Raw genomic sequence first — 20,047 nt, 5'->3', positions numbered from 1 at the left:
TTCCTTTCTTTCTTTCTTTCTTTCTTTCTTTCTTTCTTTCTTTCTTTCTTTCTTTCTTTCTTTCTTTCTTTCTCTCCAACTCTAATTCTTCCCACTAACTCATTGTTTCTCTAGCCCCCTGACAATTAGAGTAGAATTCTTCAGCAGGGTCTGAAGTATCCCCAAACACAGCCCCCATGGGCCCTACTGGCCCCAACAATGCTACCCTCAAGCCCTAGTTCCTGATTTAAGAGGATCTGTATGTATTTAGTAAAATTAGCAGCAGCAAGAACCAATATGGAACAATGGAAAGATACCTGAATTTTGACCAAGGACATTCAAATCTGTGACCAAGGTCACTGTCTGACCTTAAATCACTTAACATTTCTGGTCATAGTTAGCTCATCTAAAATGAGAACATGGGGCTATGTGGCAATGGCCACAGTCACTTGTCTCTGACATCTATCACTTTGTTCCACTATGATGGTTTTACACTGAGAAGTACATGCAAACAAAATAAACCTCAACTGCAAATTGTTAATACACATAATAACCTATAATCATACACTGGCATACATAAACATTAAATATTGTGTCCTCCATTAAAGCCCTCCTCTGATTGACCTGAAGATGACCATGGGTGAGGCACTAGGTGACTCAGCACCCTGGAGAAAAGGAAAAAAGCATTTATTAAGTGCCTACTGTGTGCTAGACACTATGCTAAATACCTGTAAAATATTATCTCATTTAGTTCTCACAACAACCCTGTGAAGTAGTTGCTTTCATATTGAAGTCACTGAAATAGTTGTTCAGTTATGTCCAACTCTACCTGAGCCCATTTGGTTTTTGCGATTTCCTACTCCAGCTCATCTTATAGATGAGGAAACTGAGACAAAGTTAAGTGACTTGCCCAAGGTCACACAGCTAGTTGGTGTCTGAGGCAGAATTTGAACTCAGGTCTTCCTGGCGGCTTCAGGTCTGGCACCCTATTCATTGTACCACCCAATGCCCTAACTGAAACCAATAGAAGTTAATTGACTTGCCCAGAGTCACATAGCTTATACATATCTGAGGCTGGATTTGAAATCAGGTTCCTATGAACCTATGCCTGGAGTCAGCAGTACCTGAGTTCAAATCTATCTTCAAATGCTCACTATTGTATGACCACAGGTAAATCACTTAACCTCTATCATCCTTAGTTTTCTCATATGCAAAGTTGGGACATTAATAGTACCTATACTTCCCAGGGCCATTGTGAAGATAAAATGAGATAATCTGCAGGTACTATATAAATGTGCATGTTTCATAAATTTATAATCTATAACACTTTAATTTTATATAATATTACATAAAATTAAAGTGTTATAGAAATGCTTGACTGTACCAGCAAGCACTTCCCAACTAGAAAAGCTTTTAATCTAGAACCACTGACAAACTTTGCACCAAAAACTGACATGGTCAAAGCCAGCCACTGTAGGATGAATTGGAATAGGAGCCATTGCTTTGGGAGGTTATGAGTTCCTTTAGAAGGAGAGCTCACATCAGCAAAACTGTGATTCATCTGTAGCACTGAAATAGCTTTTGCCCACCTTTCTGAACAATGTCACCTGTCCATCAGAAGTTCTCAGATAATGCGATGAAGGCCTCAATACTCTGAGCCCTGCCCAGCCTCTCGGAGACCTTTCCAGTTGTTCAGCAATTATCCCAAGGTCACAATGGCTTGAAGATCAGGGGGTTCTGCATCTCCAGTTGCTACAGGTCACCTCAGAAGCCAACCACAAGCCAAGTCCATTTCAGGACTAGCGACTTGAGCCTCCAAACTCCTGGGGACTTGGTTTCCTGATCTTTAAAATGAGATTGACCACATAAAGCCCCTGCCAGTTCAAAGAATCGTTTTACTTTTACAGGGACAAACTTGCCAAGAGTATAAATGTAGGGGTGGGGAGAGGATTTGGGAGGAACGAAGGGATAGAGAAAATTGAGGAAGGGGTAAAAAGGAGGAAGAGAGGGAGTTGCAAATGCTCACAGAATATAAATTATAAAATTAGGGCTATAATCAAGGACTGGCTGGCCAAAAGAACAAGGAAACATTTCCAGACAGGTTTTCTTTGTGGGGTCTCTAGGCAGCCTAGGGGCCTTTTGGATGAAGCCCAGGGCATTGTTTCTGTCTCTGTGAGTCTCCCTCTTGTCTCTCTCTATTTCTCTGTCACTCCCCCCAGCCCTCCCTTCTCTCTCTCTCTGCTCTCTCTCTCTCCCTCTCTCTCTGTCTCTGTCTGTCTCTCTCTGTCTGTCTCTCTTCTCTCTCCTCTCTCTCTCTCTGTCTGTCTCTGTCTGTCTCTGTCTCTCTGTCTCTCTCCTCTCTCTTCCCATCTCTGTGTCTTTCTTTTTCTTTCTCTTTTCCTCTCTCCTCCACTCTGTCTGTTTTGTCTTTGTCTCTCTACCTTTCTCTGTGTGGGCCTCTCTCTTCCTCTGACTTGTTTCTATGTGTCTCTCTCCTTTTCCTCTCTCCCTTCCTCTCTTTCTCTCTTTTCTTTTCTTTCCTCCTCTCTGTTTTGTCTCTGTCTCTCTGCCTTTCTCTGTATGTCTCTCTTTTCCTCTGTCTTGTCTCTCTGTGTTTCTCTCTCTCTTTTTCCTCCTCTCTGTCTCTCTCCCTTCCCTTCTCTGTCTCTGTTTCTCTTCCTGTCTCTATTTCTCTGGGTCTTTTTCTCCCTCTCCCTTCTCCCTCTATGCAATAATCCTAATCTGAATGCTACATTGCTGCCATAATGTCAAGGCTGACAGCTGGCTGTGGTGGTGAGAGAAGGGGTGTTGTATGTCTTTTCATTCCCACACCATTGTACTCCTTTCAGCCTTTCAATGAGCTCAGCTCCAGTCCTTGTTTAATTAGTAGACTTTCTTGGCCTGCATTCTTTCAGCAGCATCTTCTTATCTCCTTTTCTCTTTTCCTCTTCATCTGTCCCTCCTGCACGCTTAAGGTCATTCACTAAAGGATTTTTTAAAAAAATACAACAGTGTATGTATTGCACTCACTGCGGAAAAATCACAGAAGGGAACGCGAGAGCTGCAGAGATTTTTCTGATCCAAGCCCCTCATTTTTACAGAGATAGAAACTGAGGTCCAGGGCCTCAAAATCTTAAGGTGGTAGCAAAACCAAGGCATCATCTTAAAAAATAAAGAGTTTGGCCTAGTCAGAGCATCAGTGAATTCAGATCCAAGAAAACCTGAATTTTCTTTCTCGCTCCACCTTTGAATATCTGTGTGACTTCGCTTTATATCTTAATCTCCCTATGTCCCCATTTCCCTCCCTCTAAAATAGAGAGAATGTCGAGCCTCCTTCACCAAAATGTTTTAGCGATAAAATGAAATACTAATGTGCCATAACAATGTTCGGTGATATTGTTATTGTTATTATTATTACTCTTCATCAGAGTAAATCTCTAGTTAAAAACGTAAACACATAGGGCTAAATAAATTGTAGGGTGCTTTTTTTTTTTAAGGATTGTATTATCAAATCAAAAGGAAGTGCCATGTTCCCTAGACCATCTCAGTATTAAGTCATGTTTTGGTAAAATATTAATATTCAGAGCTGTGTTGATTAGCTTCAGTCTAGTTGCTAAGCAACATGGTCTTTTGTCTGTAGCCTCTGCAGTGTTATTATTTTGGGGGGTGGTTGGGGGTGGGGAGAAGACATGAGGTCAGGGTACAGGGGGACTTAGAGAGCAAGAAATGATTTCTAATTCATACCAACAATTACATGGCTGCAGTAGAATTGATCCATACTCTTTAAATAATCTTTGTGAATCTAGGAAGAGCCTTTGGATAAGGAGCTATATACAAAACATCCCACAAAGCTTATTGCTTCCTGTAAACTTGTATATTAAGGGCAAGGTAGGTCCCAGTTGCAGGATAAAATAAAAGCCAAGGGCTACAGGCTCAGAGCTGAGAAAGTCCTTTGAGATTATCTAGTACAACCCATTTGTTTTACCATCAAGGATGCTGAAGCTGAGAGAGGGGGAAATAATTACCCTGGGGGTAGTATGTAGCCCAGTAGGAGAATTAGCATGCTATATAGATTGAGCACTGGATTTGGAATTAGGAGGTTCCAGGTTCAAATTCTTCCTCAGACACTTAATAGTTCTATGACCTTGGGCAAGTCATTTAACCTCTGTAGGCCTCAGTTTCCTCATCCGTAAAAGAGGATGTTCAACCTAATGACCTCTAAGGACATTCCTATATTACGATTCCAAATCCAATGCCTTTTCCACTGCAGAAACTTGCTGTACTTCCTTTCTTCCTACCGGCTAACACAATTATATAATCTTGAATTTTCCAGGATAGTCCTGCTTTCATTAGGTATCCTAGATTTAGAGCTGGAAGAACACTAACCAATCTTGATTGGGCATACTGAATTTTCCAGGGCAGTCCTAATTTCCTTAGGAAATTTAGAGCTGGAAGGGCCCTTAAGAAGCTAATCTAATCTCCTTGCTAAAAAGATAAGGAAAATGAGTCCTAGAAAGTTTAAGTGATGTATTTAAGCTAAGTTCATCTCTTCTAATACAAGACATGGCATTTATTTCAAACATTCTATTTTGTTGTATCTATAAAGAATTGAAATGTCTCAGGCAGGCCTGATCGTTGAGAAATAACAACAAAATCAATCAAGTTATAGGGGGTGGGGGGAGGTAGGTGTGGTGGTGGATGGGCAGGAGTGCATTTGTGTGTCAAATAAAATAAAGTGAGCATTGATAATAAATAAATTCAAGCCATTTTGCTCTACCATTTGCTAGCTGTATGACCTTGGACAAATAACCTCTCTGGACCATAGTATCCTTATCTGTCAAATAAAAAAGTTGGAGTAACTCATAAAATCACCAAACCACAAATTTTGAGAGGTGAGTGTGACTTCAATCATTATCTCTTCCAACCCAAGCATGAAAAGGAATCTCCATTCTAATATACTTCATCCAACCCTCTGTTTGAAGATCTCCAACATGACTACCACCTCCCAAGGCAGCCCATTCCCATTTTTGGACAGTTTTAAGCATTATGGAGTTTTTCCTAACTGCTATCTTAAATTCACTTCTTTACAAATTCAAATCCTTACTCCCTGCTCTGTTTTCTTGGACCAAAAAGAACAAGTCTAATCTTCCTCCTCTTCAAGATCTCCCTTCAAATGCTTGAAGACAATTATTTATCCCCTCTTGGGCTTTCTCTTCTCCAGACTGGATATGTGAAATTATTTCAAAGATCTGAGTCCTTCACCATGCTGGTTGCTGTTCTCTGCTCTACATATAGCTTATCAATATTTTTAAGCCATGTTGTCCAGAACTGAACATAACATTCCATTTGAAGTCTGATGAAGACATAGTACAGTGGATTGGGTGCTAGGCCAGGAGTCAAGAAGACTCATCCTCCTTGTAATGAGTAAAAGATGAAACGACTGAGGAAATGAAGGTTCAATCTTCTAAGCATATCGATTTATTAAGCAATGAATGCCAATTGACAAACAAATTGGAACCAGACCCCAAATACAGGAGGAGACAGACTTTTAAACATTAAAAACAATCAAATAAGACCAAATAAGATAATTAACTAAAAAGGAAACAATACAAAATTAGGTAATCTGATTTCTAATTGGATGAAAGACTTTCCAAATTGGGACAGGAATAATCAATAAGTGCAATTCCTTGAATTTAGAAAAAAAAATGATGTTTCACTCCTCCCCGAGTATCTATAAACAAAGGAACATGGAAACAATAACTGATTGATCAGTATGGGGTCAGTTTCCAGATACGAAGTATGGTTTGCTTAAGATATACAATTATAAGAAAACTCCTTACATCAGTCTTAGGATCTGACTGCATATCTGGTCAACCTAGCCTAGATCCTTGATTAAGGGTCTCCAAAAGCAGGTGCAGGTGGTCCAGTTTCCCAATCACACAGTGCTAGGTTTGAACAATCCAAAATGGTTTTCTCCTAATTCCCACAACTGAACAAAGTGTTCTCACAGGACAGAAATTGGACTAGACCCATAATTGAATAGAAAGGGAACTAAGCTACCTCCAGAATTAATTCACAAGATGGAGTCAGTGTGATTCACTTAATTCCCACAATTAACCATTTACGGTCCTCCCAATCCCTTCTTCAATTTTTTCATCCCATTTTCAAAACCAGTCTCAGACACTTACTAGCTACGTAACCCTGGGCAAGGTCATTGGGCATGGTAAGTCATGGGGCAACTGGATAGTAGTGGTACGTAGATTTAATCTGTCAGATAATTTTCCTCCAAGAACTTTCACACCCTCTGTAGTAGATTCTTCTGCAGAAAACTTGCAAGAGAGTTCAATAGAAATTCATCTCTATGAGGTCAGATCCCCACAACTCTCCATCTTAGCCATCCAAAAAGGGACAAAGAACATTGTCCATCCCAAACATATAAGTGATGCAAAAGCACATATTTGAGACATTGCCAAGCATATGGAATTCTACTGTGGGAATGATATAGGTTCCATTGCATCATGCCTTCAGCAGTCATTCTTCCTGTGGCTCCATTAGAACCATTCCTCCTCTAGCCCCTACTGAGCTCATCGAGTTACTATTTAAATTTCTTTTAAGTTTCCTGGTGTTGAAAGCCTGACTACCCTTTGCTCCCTGTGGAAGAAATCATACTTTGAGATGCAGCAATAGGATCAGCCTGGGACTTCCTTAACACCAGCGAAGTTTCCCAAATCTCATCCTCACTCCCACTCCCCATCTCATGTCTTATGGCTTTCTGATCTCAGCAGGATGGAACAAAACTTCTGAGATGGAGACAGTGCTTTGAGACCTGACCTGTCCTCTTCCTGATGTTGAACCGTCAGTCCCCATTCCAATCAGCATAACCCCTTATATTTGTGCTATTAACAGGCCCATTAGCTCCCCCTTAGCCTTCATTGGACTTAAAAAAACTAAAACTCTCTCTCTAGTTTTCTAATGTGCTGGGCTAATATACTTTTAGTTTTCTCTTGCTAGTAATTCACTTTTGCAAGATGGTCAACAGCAACAAGGAAATTCTACTCTCTCCAGCAGCCCCTTCCTGCACCCACAGAAAATATCATCTTTGTCAGTGAGGCCACTTTTCCTTCCCATTGAGAGTACCACCAGAAAGGCTCTTGCCACAGGTGCCATAGTGACATATCTGATAACCCCATCCTTATTTGCATCACCCTTCCTCCACTTCAGCCATGATGTCTTCTTGTTCCAACAACCACCAGTGCTGATTATTGTAGGCTGGTGTCTTGTTTGGTTAGGTCTAATATAAGGATGAAAATAGGTCAGCCAATAGTTGATAAAAGGAGATTTACTTAATCACATTGTTATTATTATTATTATTATTTACTTAATCATATTATGAAAAGGATATCAACAAGGAAACTGCATTCATATTGGGTAGATACATTTCCTCTCTCCACCCCAACCTCCATATATAAATTAATGTTGTATTTTTCTCCATACAGAAATGCATTTAATGCATTGGGTGATGGAAGATATCAATAAAATTCCTTTATTAATCCAGACCTCAAAGTAGGAAGCCTTTAACTGTTTGTTTCTGGGCACCCCCAAAAGGTGATGACTTTTGAGGCATTGGGACATGTATCAAGTAGAAAGAGCCCAACATTCCTTGGGGACAGGCTTTTTATCCCTTGGGTAAACAGGGACCCACATCAACATGGTCTGAGACCACCAGAAAGCTGAATCAACAGCTCTGTAGCTTGAGCCTTAATCCCCTGGACAAAACAAGTCTGGGGAACATCTTCTTTGTCTTTAAAGGAAAGAACTAGCCTAGCCTATATGGTGAGAGAAGGGGAGAGGGTGGAACTCTGGCAAATGATGAGCTTATCCCAGCATTGTTGAACTTTAGCATCCTTTCTGAATTGAGATGGGGATTGGAACCTATGTCCGGAGGAGTCGGTATACAATGTACACCTCTACACTGACTGACTGAAAGAGCAAAGGTAAGCTTATAGGTAACACAACTACCAACACCAGTGCCATAAATTAAACCGGCTATATCCTTTCTCCTGCTGTATTAGATACACAGTGGAGATGGAAGAGGAAGTTTATTCATAGCTACTCCTGGAGGCATGGGAGATAGCTTCCCAGGTATGAGCTCTGGGAATATTTGTTACTTGACATAATTCCATTTAACTACATTTTCTAAATGCTTTTTTTTTCTTTTGAACTCCTGCATAATCTGGCTTGATCTAGTACAAGGGAATATCAGGTAGGGGATTTTAAGCTATAGATCTGAATACATGCTGACCCTAATAGTATCTTTAATCTCTGTGTAACTTTTAGGAGTCCTTATATATGAAAAGCTATATATGAAAGTTATATATGAAAATTCAAAAATTTATATATGAAAGTTATATATGAAAATTCAAAAATATAAACAAAACTTCAATGCATGTGCATTTATAATTGGGTAGTAAAGAGGGGGTAGATAGAGTGCTGGGCTCAGAGTCAGGAAGACCTTTATTGGAAACCTACCTCACACACATACTAACTGTGTGATCCTGGGCAAGTCATAGTCTCTCGTCCTTAGTTCTCTATCTATAAAATGTATCAAAGGTCCATTCCAGCTCTAAATGATAGACTATAAACAAACCTTACTAATTCAGACGAATTTCTTTCTAGGCTAGGAGTCATACTTTTCAAGCAACAAAAATAATCAAATGTCCCTCTCTCTCCTCTTAAAAAACCAGACTACTTCATCAGCTGCTGGAGCCAACACCCAATATAGAATGGATAGTACTACCCATAGAAAAAGATGAAGGAAGAATAAGAGGAAAAAGAGGGACAGAAAAAATAAAAGAGAAGCTTCTGGTCAAGTCCTAGCAGGAGGTGGTGGCTGAATGAAGGATGGCCTTGAGGCAGGGAGGCCAACCAGAGGGATATTGGCATAGGAGTTACACCAAGGTGGTAGCAGTGTCAGAGAAGAGAAAGGAGCATCTACAAGAGATATTGCAAAAGTAGAAACAGCAGGATTTGACAACAGATTTATGAAGAGTGGTCACTGTGTGTCACTTAAGTTTCTAGCCATGGTGGTGTTTGAAAGGATGATGGTATCCTCAACAGTAATAGGGAAGTTGGAAAGAAGGAATCATTTGGAAGGAGAGATAATGAGTTCAATTTTGGAAATGTTGAGTGTAAGATATCTATGAGAAACCTAATAGGCACTTGAGAGATGTGAGACTAGAGGTAAAAAGAGAGGTCAGGGCTGGATAAAGAAATCTTAGAGTTGATAACTGATTCAGTTCTCATGGTCCTAATAAGATCACCAAGGGAAATAGTATAAGGAGGAAAAAGAGAAGAGGGCCCAAGGTAGAACCTTGGAGGACATCTATAATTAGTAGACTTGACCTAGATGAAGAAGATCCGGTAAAGAGACTAAGGAGAGATCTAGTAGGTAGGAGAACCAGGAGAGAATGTCATGAAAACTCGGACAGAAGAGAATATGACAGAGAAGGGAATGGGAATGATCAGAAGTGTCAAAGGCTACAAAAACATCAAGAAGAATGAGGATTGGGGAAAGTCTACTAAATTTGGTAACTAAAAGATCATTGACAACTTAGAAGAGAATAAGAGGAGAGGAAATGAAGATGCCAACTGAAGATTCTTTTCCAAGAAGTTTAATCAATACAAGGAGGAAAGAAATGGGATGATACCTGGTGGTGATAGATGGATAAAATTTTTTGAGGTATTTTTGAAGATGGAAGAGACATGGGAATGTTTACAGGTGGCATGGAAGGAGCCAGTAGTTAGGGAAGGATTGGAGATTAGTAGAAGAGTGAGGAATAATAAGTAATCTACAGGAGAACACAGGATGGAATAGGTTTGTGGGTTCATATAAAGAGATTAGCCTTAGCAAGGAGAAGGGCTGTGTCTTCATGAGAGATGGGAGTGAAAGAAGACACAGTGGGGAAAGACATCAGAGTGATGTGAGATGAGGAAGAGGAGAGAAGAGGGAACTCTCAGCAAAAGGCCTCAACTTTTCAGTGAAGTACGAGGTAAAGTTCTCGGCTGAGAGGATGGGAGAAAGAAGTACCAGGGAAGATGAAAAGATTTGGAAAAGTCTCTGTGGCAAGTGGAATAGTGAACTGATTAGAATTAAATGATTGTCTTGCCCAGATGAGACTATGTATCCTACATCTAAGTGGACCCAGGTAGCACTTTTTAGTGATTTTTTCCAGTTCCTCCCTACTCCTTTGGTTCTGTTCAGCAACAAAGGAGTAAGGAGGAAAGCAGGGGATGGTAGGAATCATCCAACTTTGGGACTTGCAAAGCATGGTTGGAAATAGAATAAGGTGGGCAAGGTCTCAAATGTAGAGAGTAGTACAGAGTTGAACTGGTCCACCAGTGGCGAAAGATAGGGAAGGGAGAAAATGCAGCTGGTACAGAGGTGATTGTCTCTCATAACTCATTCTGCAGAGAAACCTTTGGGTCAGAGATCATGCTTTCCACCTATTAGTCCCCACCTCCACTGGCATTGCCCATTTTACCTATGTAATTAACAAATACATTAATCTTTCTTTTGCCTTCAAGGCACAATCTTTAAAGATCAAAATCTCATTCAATTCTGTCTTTAATTGCCTAATACACAAGGACAATTTATTTTCACTCTTCTTGTATTGGCAATCCAGCCTCTCCAGTCTTATCAATGAGAACCATAAAATAGTAGAATTTTCTTTTTCCCTGTCAAGCATCCATCCCATCAATCCCACAGGATACATAAGAGCTTTCTTCTTATCCCATACCAGGGTTCCCCACAAACCCTGAACAAGACTTTATCTACCAGAAATAGGGCTCTATACTTGTCCATCCATTCACCCAGTATTCCCTTTCTTCTACAACACCATCCTCTACTTAAAATTTTAATTTAGGGGGCAGCTGGGTAGCTCAGTGGATTGAGAGTCAGGCCTAGAGATGGGAGGTCCTAGGTTCAAATTCGGCCTCAGACATTTCCCAGCTGTGTGACCCTGGACAAGTCACTTGACCCCCATTGCCCACCCTTACCAGACTTCCACCTAAGAGTCAATGCACAGAAGTTAAGGGTTTAAAATTTAAAAAAAATGTTTTTAATTTATCCACAAGTCCATTGCAAAACAATTCCTGTTATTAAATATTCTAGGCTTAGTCTAATGATTCATCCTCAAGTCATCAAGGCATATCCCACTTCTTGCTGTAAAACTATATCTTTGTTTGATACCTTTGACAGGAATAGGGAAGCCAGTTCTTTTTTGCTGAGAATTTTTGTCAAATGCAAGTAATGCCACTGTAGCTTTGTTTCCAGGGTTATAGGATAATTTAAATTTATATTTGCCTTTTAGGTATGTATAGGATTTCTGGGAATGTCCAGGGTTTCATTTCTTTATACACCACAGCTTATGAGTTATTTTGGATTCCTCACTATATCTCATTCCCCATATCCAAGCTATTGTCAAGAACTTTGGATTTCACCTTTGCAAAATCTGCCAAATAGGCCCCCTTCTTTCCTCTGGCACTATCATCACTCTGCTGCAGGCCCTCATCACCTCCTGACTTGATTCCTGCAATAGCCTACTGGTCACTCTGCCTGCCTCAAGTCTCTCCATACTCCAATCCATTCCTTATTCCACCACTAAAGTGATTTTCCTAAAATGCAAGCCTGATCATGTCACGCTGCCTCTTCAATAAACTCCAGGGGCTTTTTTTTTTTTTTTTTTGCCTCTAGGATCAAATACAACATACTCTTTTTGGTATTTAAAGTTTCTCATAACCCCTTCCTACCTTTCCAGCCTTTTTACCCCTTACTCCCCAACACTTGCTATTTAATCCAGTGATGCTGAACTCCTAGCTGTTCCACAAACAAGACACCCTATGTCTTGACTCTGATCTTTTTCTCTGGCTGTTCCCCATGCCTGGAATACTCTGCCTCCTCTATTTCATAGCTTCTTTTAAGCACCAAATAAAACCCCACCTCTTATAGGAAACCTTTCCCAACCCCTTTTAATCCCAGTGCCTTCCCTCTGTTATTTCCTATTTATCCTGTGTATAGTTTGCTGTGGATATATTTGTTTCCCCCATTTGATGGTAAACTCCCTGAAGGCAAGGACTGTCTTTTGCCTCTTTCTACATCCCCTGGGTTTTGCACAGACCCAGACACATTTTTTTTTTTATCCTGGGACTCCATTCTAGGAGCATAGGGCCACAACCAGTAGGCAATGGGACACACAGTCGCTCAGGGTCACCCAGCTGGGAAGTGTCTGAGCCCAGACTTGAACCTAGGTCCTTTCGTCTCTAGGCCTGGCTCTCAATCCACTGAGCTAGCCCAGCTGCCCCTACTTTAGGTTGCAGTTTCTTTAGCAGATGTAGTTTTTACAGGGTGGGGTTGCTAGCCCCACATTGGCAGCTGGGTGGCTCAGTGGATTGAGAGCCAGGCCTAGAAACTGGAGGTCCTAGGTTCAAGTCCGGCCTCGGACACTTCCAGCTGTGTGACCTTGGGCAAGTCACTTGACCCCTATTGCCCACCCTTACCACTCCTGGGCCAAGGACGATCCCTAGCCCGGATGAAAAAGGACAGACCCAGACACATAGTAGGTGCTTAATAAATATTTATGAATTGAGTTGAATTGAAGTTCAAAAGCAAAGCCTTTAAGACTTTCCACAGACAATACCTCTTGTCAATTTAAGGAATGTTGGGCCCCTCCAGCAGAAGTTCTGCTGTACTATACCAGATGGCCATTATTTTCCTCAGGGGATGTGGTAGGAGCAATATGACACCTCTCAGGGGTACTGGTCTTCTAAAAGAAAGAGAAAGGTTGGAAAAACTAGAAAGCAGTTTGTATATTACATCATATATCACAATAAGGTCCAAATGAATATGTGACCTGAACAGTAGGTGCCATCACTAAAATGTTAGAAAATAACCTTATATAGCTATGACTGAGAGAAAATTATTAACCAAACGAGGGTTGTCAAGAAGATTAAAAAGAGAACATTTCAATGCAATAAAATTGAAAAGCAATTATTTGGGGGGGGGGGGAGGCAACTAGGTGAGACCCAGTCCTAGAGATAGGAGGTCCTGGTTCAAATCCAACCTAGTTCTGTGATCTTGGGCAAGTCATGTAAGCCCTTGTCCTGACTGCTCTTCTGCCTTGGAACCAATATATAGCATTGATTCTAAGACGGAAGGTAAGAGTTAGTTTAAAAAAGATGAAGAAAGAAAGAAAGGAAGGAAGGAAGGAAGGAAGGAAGGAAGGAAGGAAGGAAGGAAGAGAGGGAGAAGAGAGAGAAAGAGAAGAAAGAAAAAGAAACAAAGACAGTCATTTACACAAACAAAATCAGTGCAACCAAGATAAGAAGGGAAATCACTGATCAGAAGGAAAATATTTATAACCAATATGACTGATATGGGTCTGATATCCCAGATACCTAGGAAATTGACATAGATATACAAGACCAATAGCAATTCTCTAATGGGTATTTGGTCAAAGATATGCACAGCCAGTTTTCAAAAGAACTGGAAACAATTGAAAGATTGTTCCACATCACTCATAAGAGAAATTCAAATTGGAATGATTCTGAGGTTTCCCCACACACTCAGCAAACTGGCAAAGTTGACAAGAGGTGTAGTTAGTTAGTGGTAACATGGTTATAGAAGGGCAGGCACACTAATACAGTTGGAATGGGAATCAGGAACACGTACAGACATTTTGAGCCTGACCCCCATAACACACTGTTAATAGATCTGAATTGGTTTGGTCCCTTTGGGAAGCAATTTAGAATTAGGCTAAAAAAAAGTGTCTAATATGTCTTTATCCTTTGACCCAGAGATTCTTCTGCCAAGCATACACCCTAAAGAAGCCAAAGACTGAAAGAAAGGACCCATACACCAGAATCCTCATAGTGGCACTATTTTGTGGGAGCAAAGGATTGAAAACAAAGTAAATGTCTATCAATTAAGGAATGGTTTGATAAATTAGAGTGTATGAATATAACGTAATATTACTGCAGCAAAAGAAATTATGAAAGCAGAGGATTAGGAGAAGCAAGCAGAGACTAAAGTAAGCAGAACCAGGAAAACAATATATATAATGACTACAAAAATATAGATGGAAAGACCAAAAACAAAACAAAACTAAACTCTGTGTAATTATAATTATAAACCTTGACCCTGTAGAACAGTTGAGAAATTTTCTCCTCTACAGAGGTGGGAGATATGCTCATTAAACATTGCATGTGCTGTTAGACTTGGTTGAAGCAATGGTTGGTTTTATTGATCTGCTTCCCCTCACTCCCCCCCCCCCCCATTTTTTTTCTTTGTTTCAAGAGATAGTTTGCTGGATAGAGGTGGGAGAGTATATTTGGAAATGAATATGATTGAAAAACAACAAAAGGGGGCAGCTAGATGAGTTAGTAGATTGAGAACCAAGCAGGAGGTTCTGGTTTCAAATAAGGCTTTAGTCACTTCCTAACTGTGTGACCCTGGGAAAGTCACTTAACACCCATTACTGAGCCCTTACCACTTTTCTGCCCTGAAGCAAATACTTAGTATCAATTCTAAGACAGAAGATAAAAGTTTTTTAAAAACACAAAAAATAAGATTTTAGAAATCAATGAAAGAGAATAGTGAAAATAGTGAAATATTAGAGAATTCCCTGGCCAAGACCAGTCAGCCTCTGGGTTCTGATATTAGCTGTGTGACAAGAAGCAAGTCCCTTAACTTCTCTTAGGTTCTGATTTCTCATTTATAAAATAGTGACAATCACATTACCCCATGGGGTCATTGTGTTGAAAGTACATTGTAAAGCCCAAAAGGTAAAACTATTTGTTAGATTGTAATAATTGTTATAATAATACTCATAGAAACTCTTAAAATGATAGAGTCCAAATAAAAGACTCAGATTCAGATTGTTTAATGGCAAACAATGGAGTAGATATTTCTGAATAGGGGAACCCTCAAACCATACCTCATAAATACAGTAATTCATATAATAGTCCTTGGCACATAGTAGGCACTTTTAATAAGTGCTTATTAATTGAACATACACCTTCATATCTATATTAGCAGACACACAAAAATCACTCTCAAACTCTATAGACAGAGGTGATATAAATACACATATATATTTCATATGTATCTTTATAGTGGTGTTTATAATATATGACATATTTCAAACCTTGCACATGATTAGTGACAAGAACATTAGATTTGAAGCAGAGAGGGCAGCTAGGAGGCACAGTAGATAGAGGACCGGTTCTGAAGTCAGGACGACTTGGTTTCAAATCTGACCTCAGACATTTCCTAGTTGTGGGATCCTGGATGAGTCACTTAATCTCAATTGCTTTGCCCTTATCACTTTTCTCTTTAAATCAATACTTAGAAAGTAAAGGTTTTTTAAAAAAGGGTTTGAAGCAGAATCTGGGTTCAAATTTCAGCACCGATACTTACTTTCTACCTGTGTGAACCTAGACAAGTCACTTACCATGTTGGGGTCCATTCCCTCTTCTGAAAAATGAGGATATCTCATTCCCTCTTCTGAAAAATGATGACATCTAACGTCTTTTTCAGCTCTGACATTCTGTGATTCTCTCATAACCATACCTATGTACATTCATATTCTGAGATATACACATGTATTTGTAAGCACACACTCATAAACATATTCCCCTACTGATACATAGATGCACAGATTCCTTGCCTTCCCCATCCTCCACGTCTGTCTGCCCTGTGTCCCATTCCCATTGTAAATGAGGACACTTCATGATTGACATGCCAGCCAGGGAGCTTACACGGTTGGTCTGAATCCAATATACCATTACCATGGCGACCACAGTCTCTTCCAGCTCCGTTATCTTCCATGCCCTGAGGAGTAGGGGTGCTGTACCCTGGAGACTTTCTCTATAGAAACCACTCCTTTCTGAAACAAGGGTCTCTCCACACATACCTCCTTCCCCACGGTCTTTCTCTTTAATCAAACATTTGGATTTTGATCTTCTCCATACCCCTTCCTCCTGCATCTGCTAACAATGTAGAGAAGTTGTACGAATCCATTACATTCAATTGTGCTTTATTTATTAGAGCCAGGCCTTAGAGTCAGTCTCCAAAATCTTTTCTTTCCACAACAATCTAGGTTTCTGGTGTATAAACAGGGAAGGTGAGAATCAGGAGTCTAGAGAAATAAGACTGACCGGCTCCAAAGCAAGGCTAATGTTTCTGATTAAAGAAAGTTTTTAGAGTAGCAAAATAATCTGGACAGGAAAGAGAATGAAGTTTGAAATTCCCATGAAGTTGTTCAACTAAAATGAACTCTTTCCCGGTAAAAGCTCAAGGGTTGTTGCCCACTCAAAGAATAAACACCCTAAAGCAGTGGTTCCCAAACTTTATTGGCCTACCGCCCCCTTTCCAGAAAAAAATATTACTTAGCCCCCTGGAAATTAATTTTTTTTAATTTTAATAGCAATTAATAGGAAAGATAAATGCACCTGTGGCCACCACCCCCCCCCTAGATTGCTGCAGCACCCACCAGGGGGTGGTGGCGCCCACTTTGGGAATCACTGCTTTTTCACCAAAAGACAACCTGAACCCAAAGCAATGATTTCCCAGAAATCTTTTTATTTTTTAAAATCAGCCTTTATGTTTTCTTTTTCAAATCTTGTGCCTTCACATTCACTGAATCTCAATCTGAGTTTCATGATTCTCCCAAGGGTGCTTCCATCTATTTCTAGAAGTATCATGAAAATTTCAAATGATAGAAGGGAAGGCTAAGTCTGTGATTCTATGATTCTATTGTGAACAAATTTTAATTCATTTAAATTTTTTAATAAATAAATTATGCTACATGTTGAATGGAGGGAGAACAGACTGCTGCAATCAGCCAATCAATATATTAATCAATAAATATGTTATCAATTGTCTACTCTGTACCAGGCACTGTACTAGGCACCAGGGGTACAACTACAGAGTGAGACACTCCTTACCTTGAAGAAGCTTACCTTCTACTTATTTCCATTCTGCACATTCTAGGTACAAAAAAAATTTGATTCCCAACCTAAAGGGTTAGGATCCTTGTTCTGCCACTTCCATGGTGCTGTGTGCAGCAATAACATGAGAGACAGCTTTCTGGCAACAATTGAATTTTTCTCCAAATCAGAAATGGGGAAAAAATAGCAAAGGAATTTAAGTCAGGCATTGACTGACTGAAAAAAAAAAAAAACAATGCCAGGGTACTCAACATTCCTTGTTCATTATTCTCCTTCCATTTTTGAAAAGGACTGACGATATCACAAGGTATATCATGACAAATATCATGACATGCACGTGAATTGGATTTAAGTGAGGCAGAACTCTCTCTTCCAAAATCTTGAAATCCAGGGGCAAAAATCAGAATGACTAACAATGGCCCAGGATGCAATGGATGACCTTGGCATCTTCAATGTTTGACCAAGCTCTAAGCACTACGTACTGCCTGCCTGCTTCAGCCACCTCCATGACTACTAGAATGAAATATTCTTATTCACCCATTGTGAGGTGTGGGGGGAGTTTAAGGTGGGGAGCTATTCTTCATATGTTTGGGATAGACATTCCCCTAACCCACTGGCAGGTTTGAGGTCCTGTCAGTTACCCTCAACCTAGTTTAGCCCACCTCCTTAGATGGTTTTACCAGTATATGGCTGCTGGACATGCTACAGTTTCTTGGAGCCTCAGATGAGAGCTAAATGCTAGGTGGATACCAAAAGTGAATGAGCATTCCTAGAGTCTTCTGAAAGCTTCCATGACTACACTGAAGTCTATAGATTTAGGACTGAAGGAAAACTGAAGCTTAAAATCTAGTCCAACCCCCTCATTTTCCAAAAGAGGAAATAGTCCCAGAAAAAATGAAGTGACTTGGGGACTACTGAGGTGTTCAAACCCAAGTCTCCTAATTCCAAATCCAGAATTTTTTCTCTAGTACCATACTCCTAATATTACTCTATAGTGGGAATGTTGTATGGCAGCATCTAGTACCTGTGGCAATCAAACCAAAACACCCTTTGGGCTTCACTTCCATAGTAGGAGAGGGAAAGCATGATGTGTGAGGCTGAGTCATGATGACTGAATGATCCTAAATTTCCTGAAATAGAAAATAATTACTGCCCCACTCCCCATACCCTTGCCTCTGGACAACCCATTGAAAGAAAGAGTGAACAGTAAAAAATGACACTTAGATTGTTTGGTGACATCTGACAGTGCAGCCAGTCATGTTGATAGCATGATGGCTTCCAGGTCCATCAGGCTGCATACTAATGGTTCTCACTAGCACGTCACAAAAAAAGCAATGGGAACCAGTTCCATGTAGACTGCCAGACAGAGGAGGCCTGACAAAGCTACTGATTTCTTGGGTCATGGAAATTTTCTAGTGCTTTCATACTCTCCAATGGACTCTCTGATACCTAAAAATACCTCTTCCTTCTCCTCCTATCATAAACTTTATCTCTTTAGTTTAAGGCTGATTCCTGTTTAAAAAAAAAAAAGGTATCTCTAGCAAGATTGTATAGGACTACACATTATTACATAACAATAAGCTAATAATCATATTATACAGTAAGACTTCTGTGACTTCTGGGCTTGTCACAACCTTGCTAAACCTCAGTTCCCTTATCCGCAAAGTGATAATAATATTTGTGGGAGGGTTCTCGTAAGGAAAATGCTTTGGGAATAGTGAAGGACTGTAAAAATTGGTGAGGTTTTGGTGGTGGTGGTGGTAATATTTAATACCTTCCTGAGAGAGGAAACTGAGAACAGGAAGAGACACTGGGAATGTTGGGTTTCCGAGGATGGGGATGGGGCAAGTTGGATTAGACCAGATACAGCAGGAGTAGGGCTTGGAGCACCCAAGGATCAACTATGCCAAGCTTCACAGTTATGACCACATGGGCTCTGCTGATTAACTAAATTGGATATGTGTGAATGTGTAAGGCACACAGGCAAAGAGTATTTATAATCTCCTACTATGTGCCAGGCTCCATACTAAGTGCTAGGGATAAAAAAAAAAATCTAAAAAAAAATTTTTTTTTAAAAAGGATCCTGCTTTCCAAGAGATCACAGTCTAATAGGGATATATGTGAGTGTGTGTGTGTGTGTGTGTGTGTGTGTGTGTGTGTGTGTGTGTGTGTCTATACCTTGGGCTCAAGTAATAGACCTAGAATTCACAAAGGAAATGTGTATGGATTTTAATTGACTACATATTTGTATATGCATCCATCTTCACTTCAAACAGAAGATGAGGAAAGAGATTTGTTTTGCTTTATTTTGCTTTGACTCTAGGAGGAATTGTTTCCAAAAGGACACAACACTGGGAGAGATTGAATAGGCTGGAAGTGGGAAGGATGAGGGAGTTATTATTTTTTTTTTAATAAGGAAGTGTTGAAGTAGTATGTCTCAGTGGATAGGTCAATAGGACCCTCAATTCCAGAAAGAAATCAGAAATCAAAAAAATCTGTTTCTGGTACCCACTAGCTATATGACTATGAGCAAAGCCTCAGTGTTTTAGGCAAGTCTCTAAGATGATAAGTTACAATATACTTGCCAATTGACATTGGTTTTGGCAAAGGAATCAGTAATTACCTAAACTGAGGAAATCACAGATTGAGGGAGGGAGAAAGAAAAGTTGCTTCTTTTCAGCTGGAGTTCAGAAAGGAATTGTTAAATTCTTCTTTCCCTACTCCTAAATTTATCCCACCAATCCTATAAATAAGTTGACAAAAATGTATCAGTCCAAGAACAAAAAGCTATTCCTTTACCCCAACTTACACCCACTTGAAGATATAAAGGTTGCTGGTAAAGGTGGGCATTAATGTTCATGGGTAGATGGGCAGGAATTTATGACTGATTGACAGGGCTAGTGACTAGTGCCGAAGATGGAAGAAAAGGAAGCTCTAATGAGAAATTATAATAAGAGTAATGCTCTTTTGATGAAGATTAGAGGGTTACACCAGGAGCCTCCCCAGAAAGGGCAAAGTAGTATCCCTTGACAGAGGATTTTAGAACAGGAAAGGATGATCATTT

This window comes from Gracilinanus agilis, chromosome 3 (assembly GCF_016433145.1).
Source record: "Gracilinanus agilis isolate LMUSP501 chromosome 3, AgileGrace, whole genome shotgun sequence".
In the NCBI taxonomy this organism is placed as follows: Eukaryota; Metazoa; Chordata; class Mammalia; order Didelphimorphia; family Didelphidae; genus Gracilinanus; species Gracilinanus agilis.
This window is presented reverse-complemented; position numbering follows the sequence as displayed.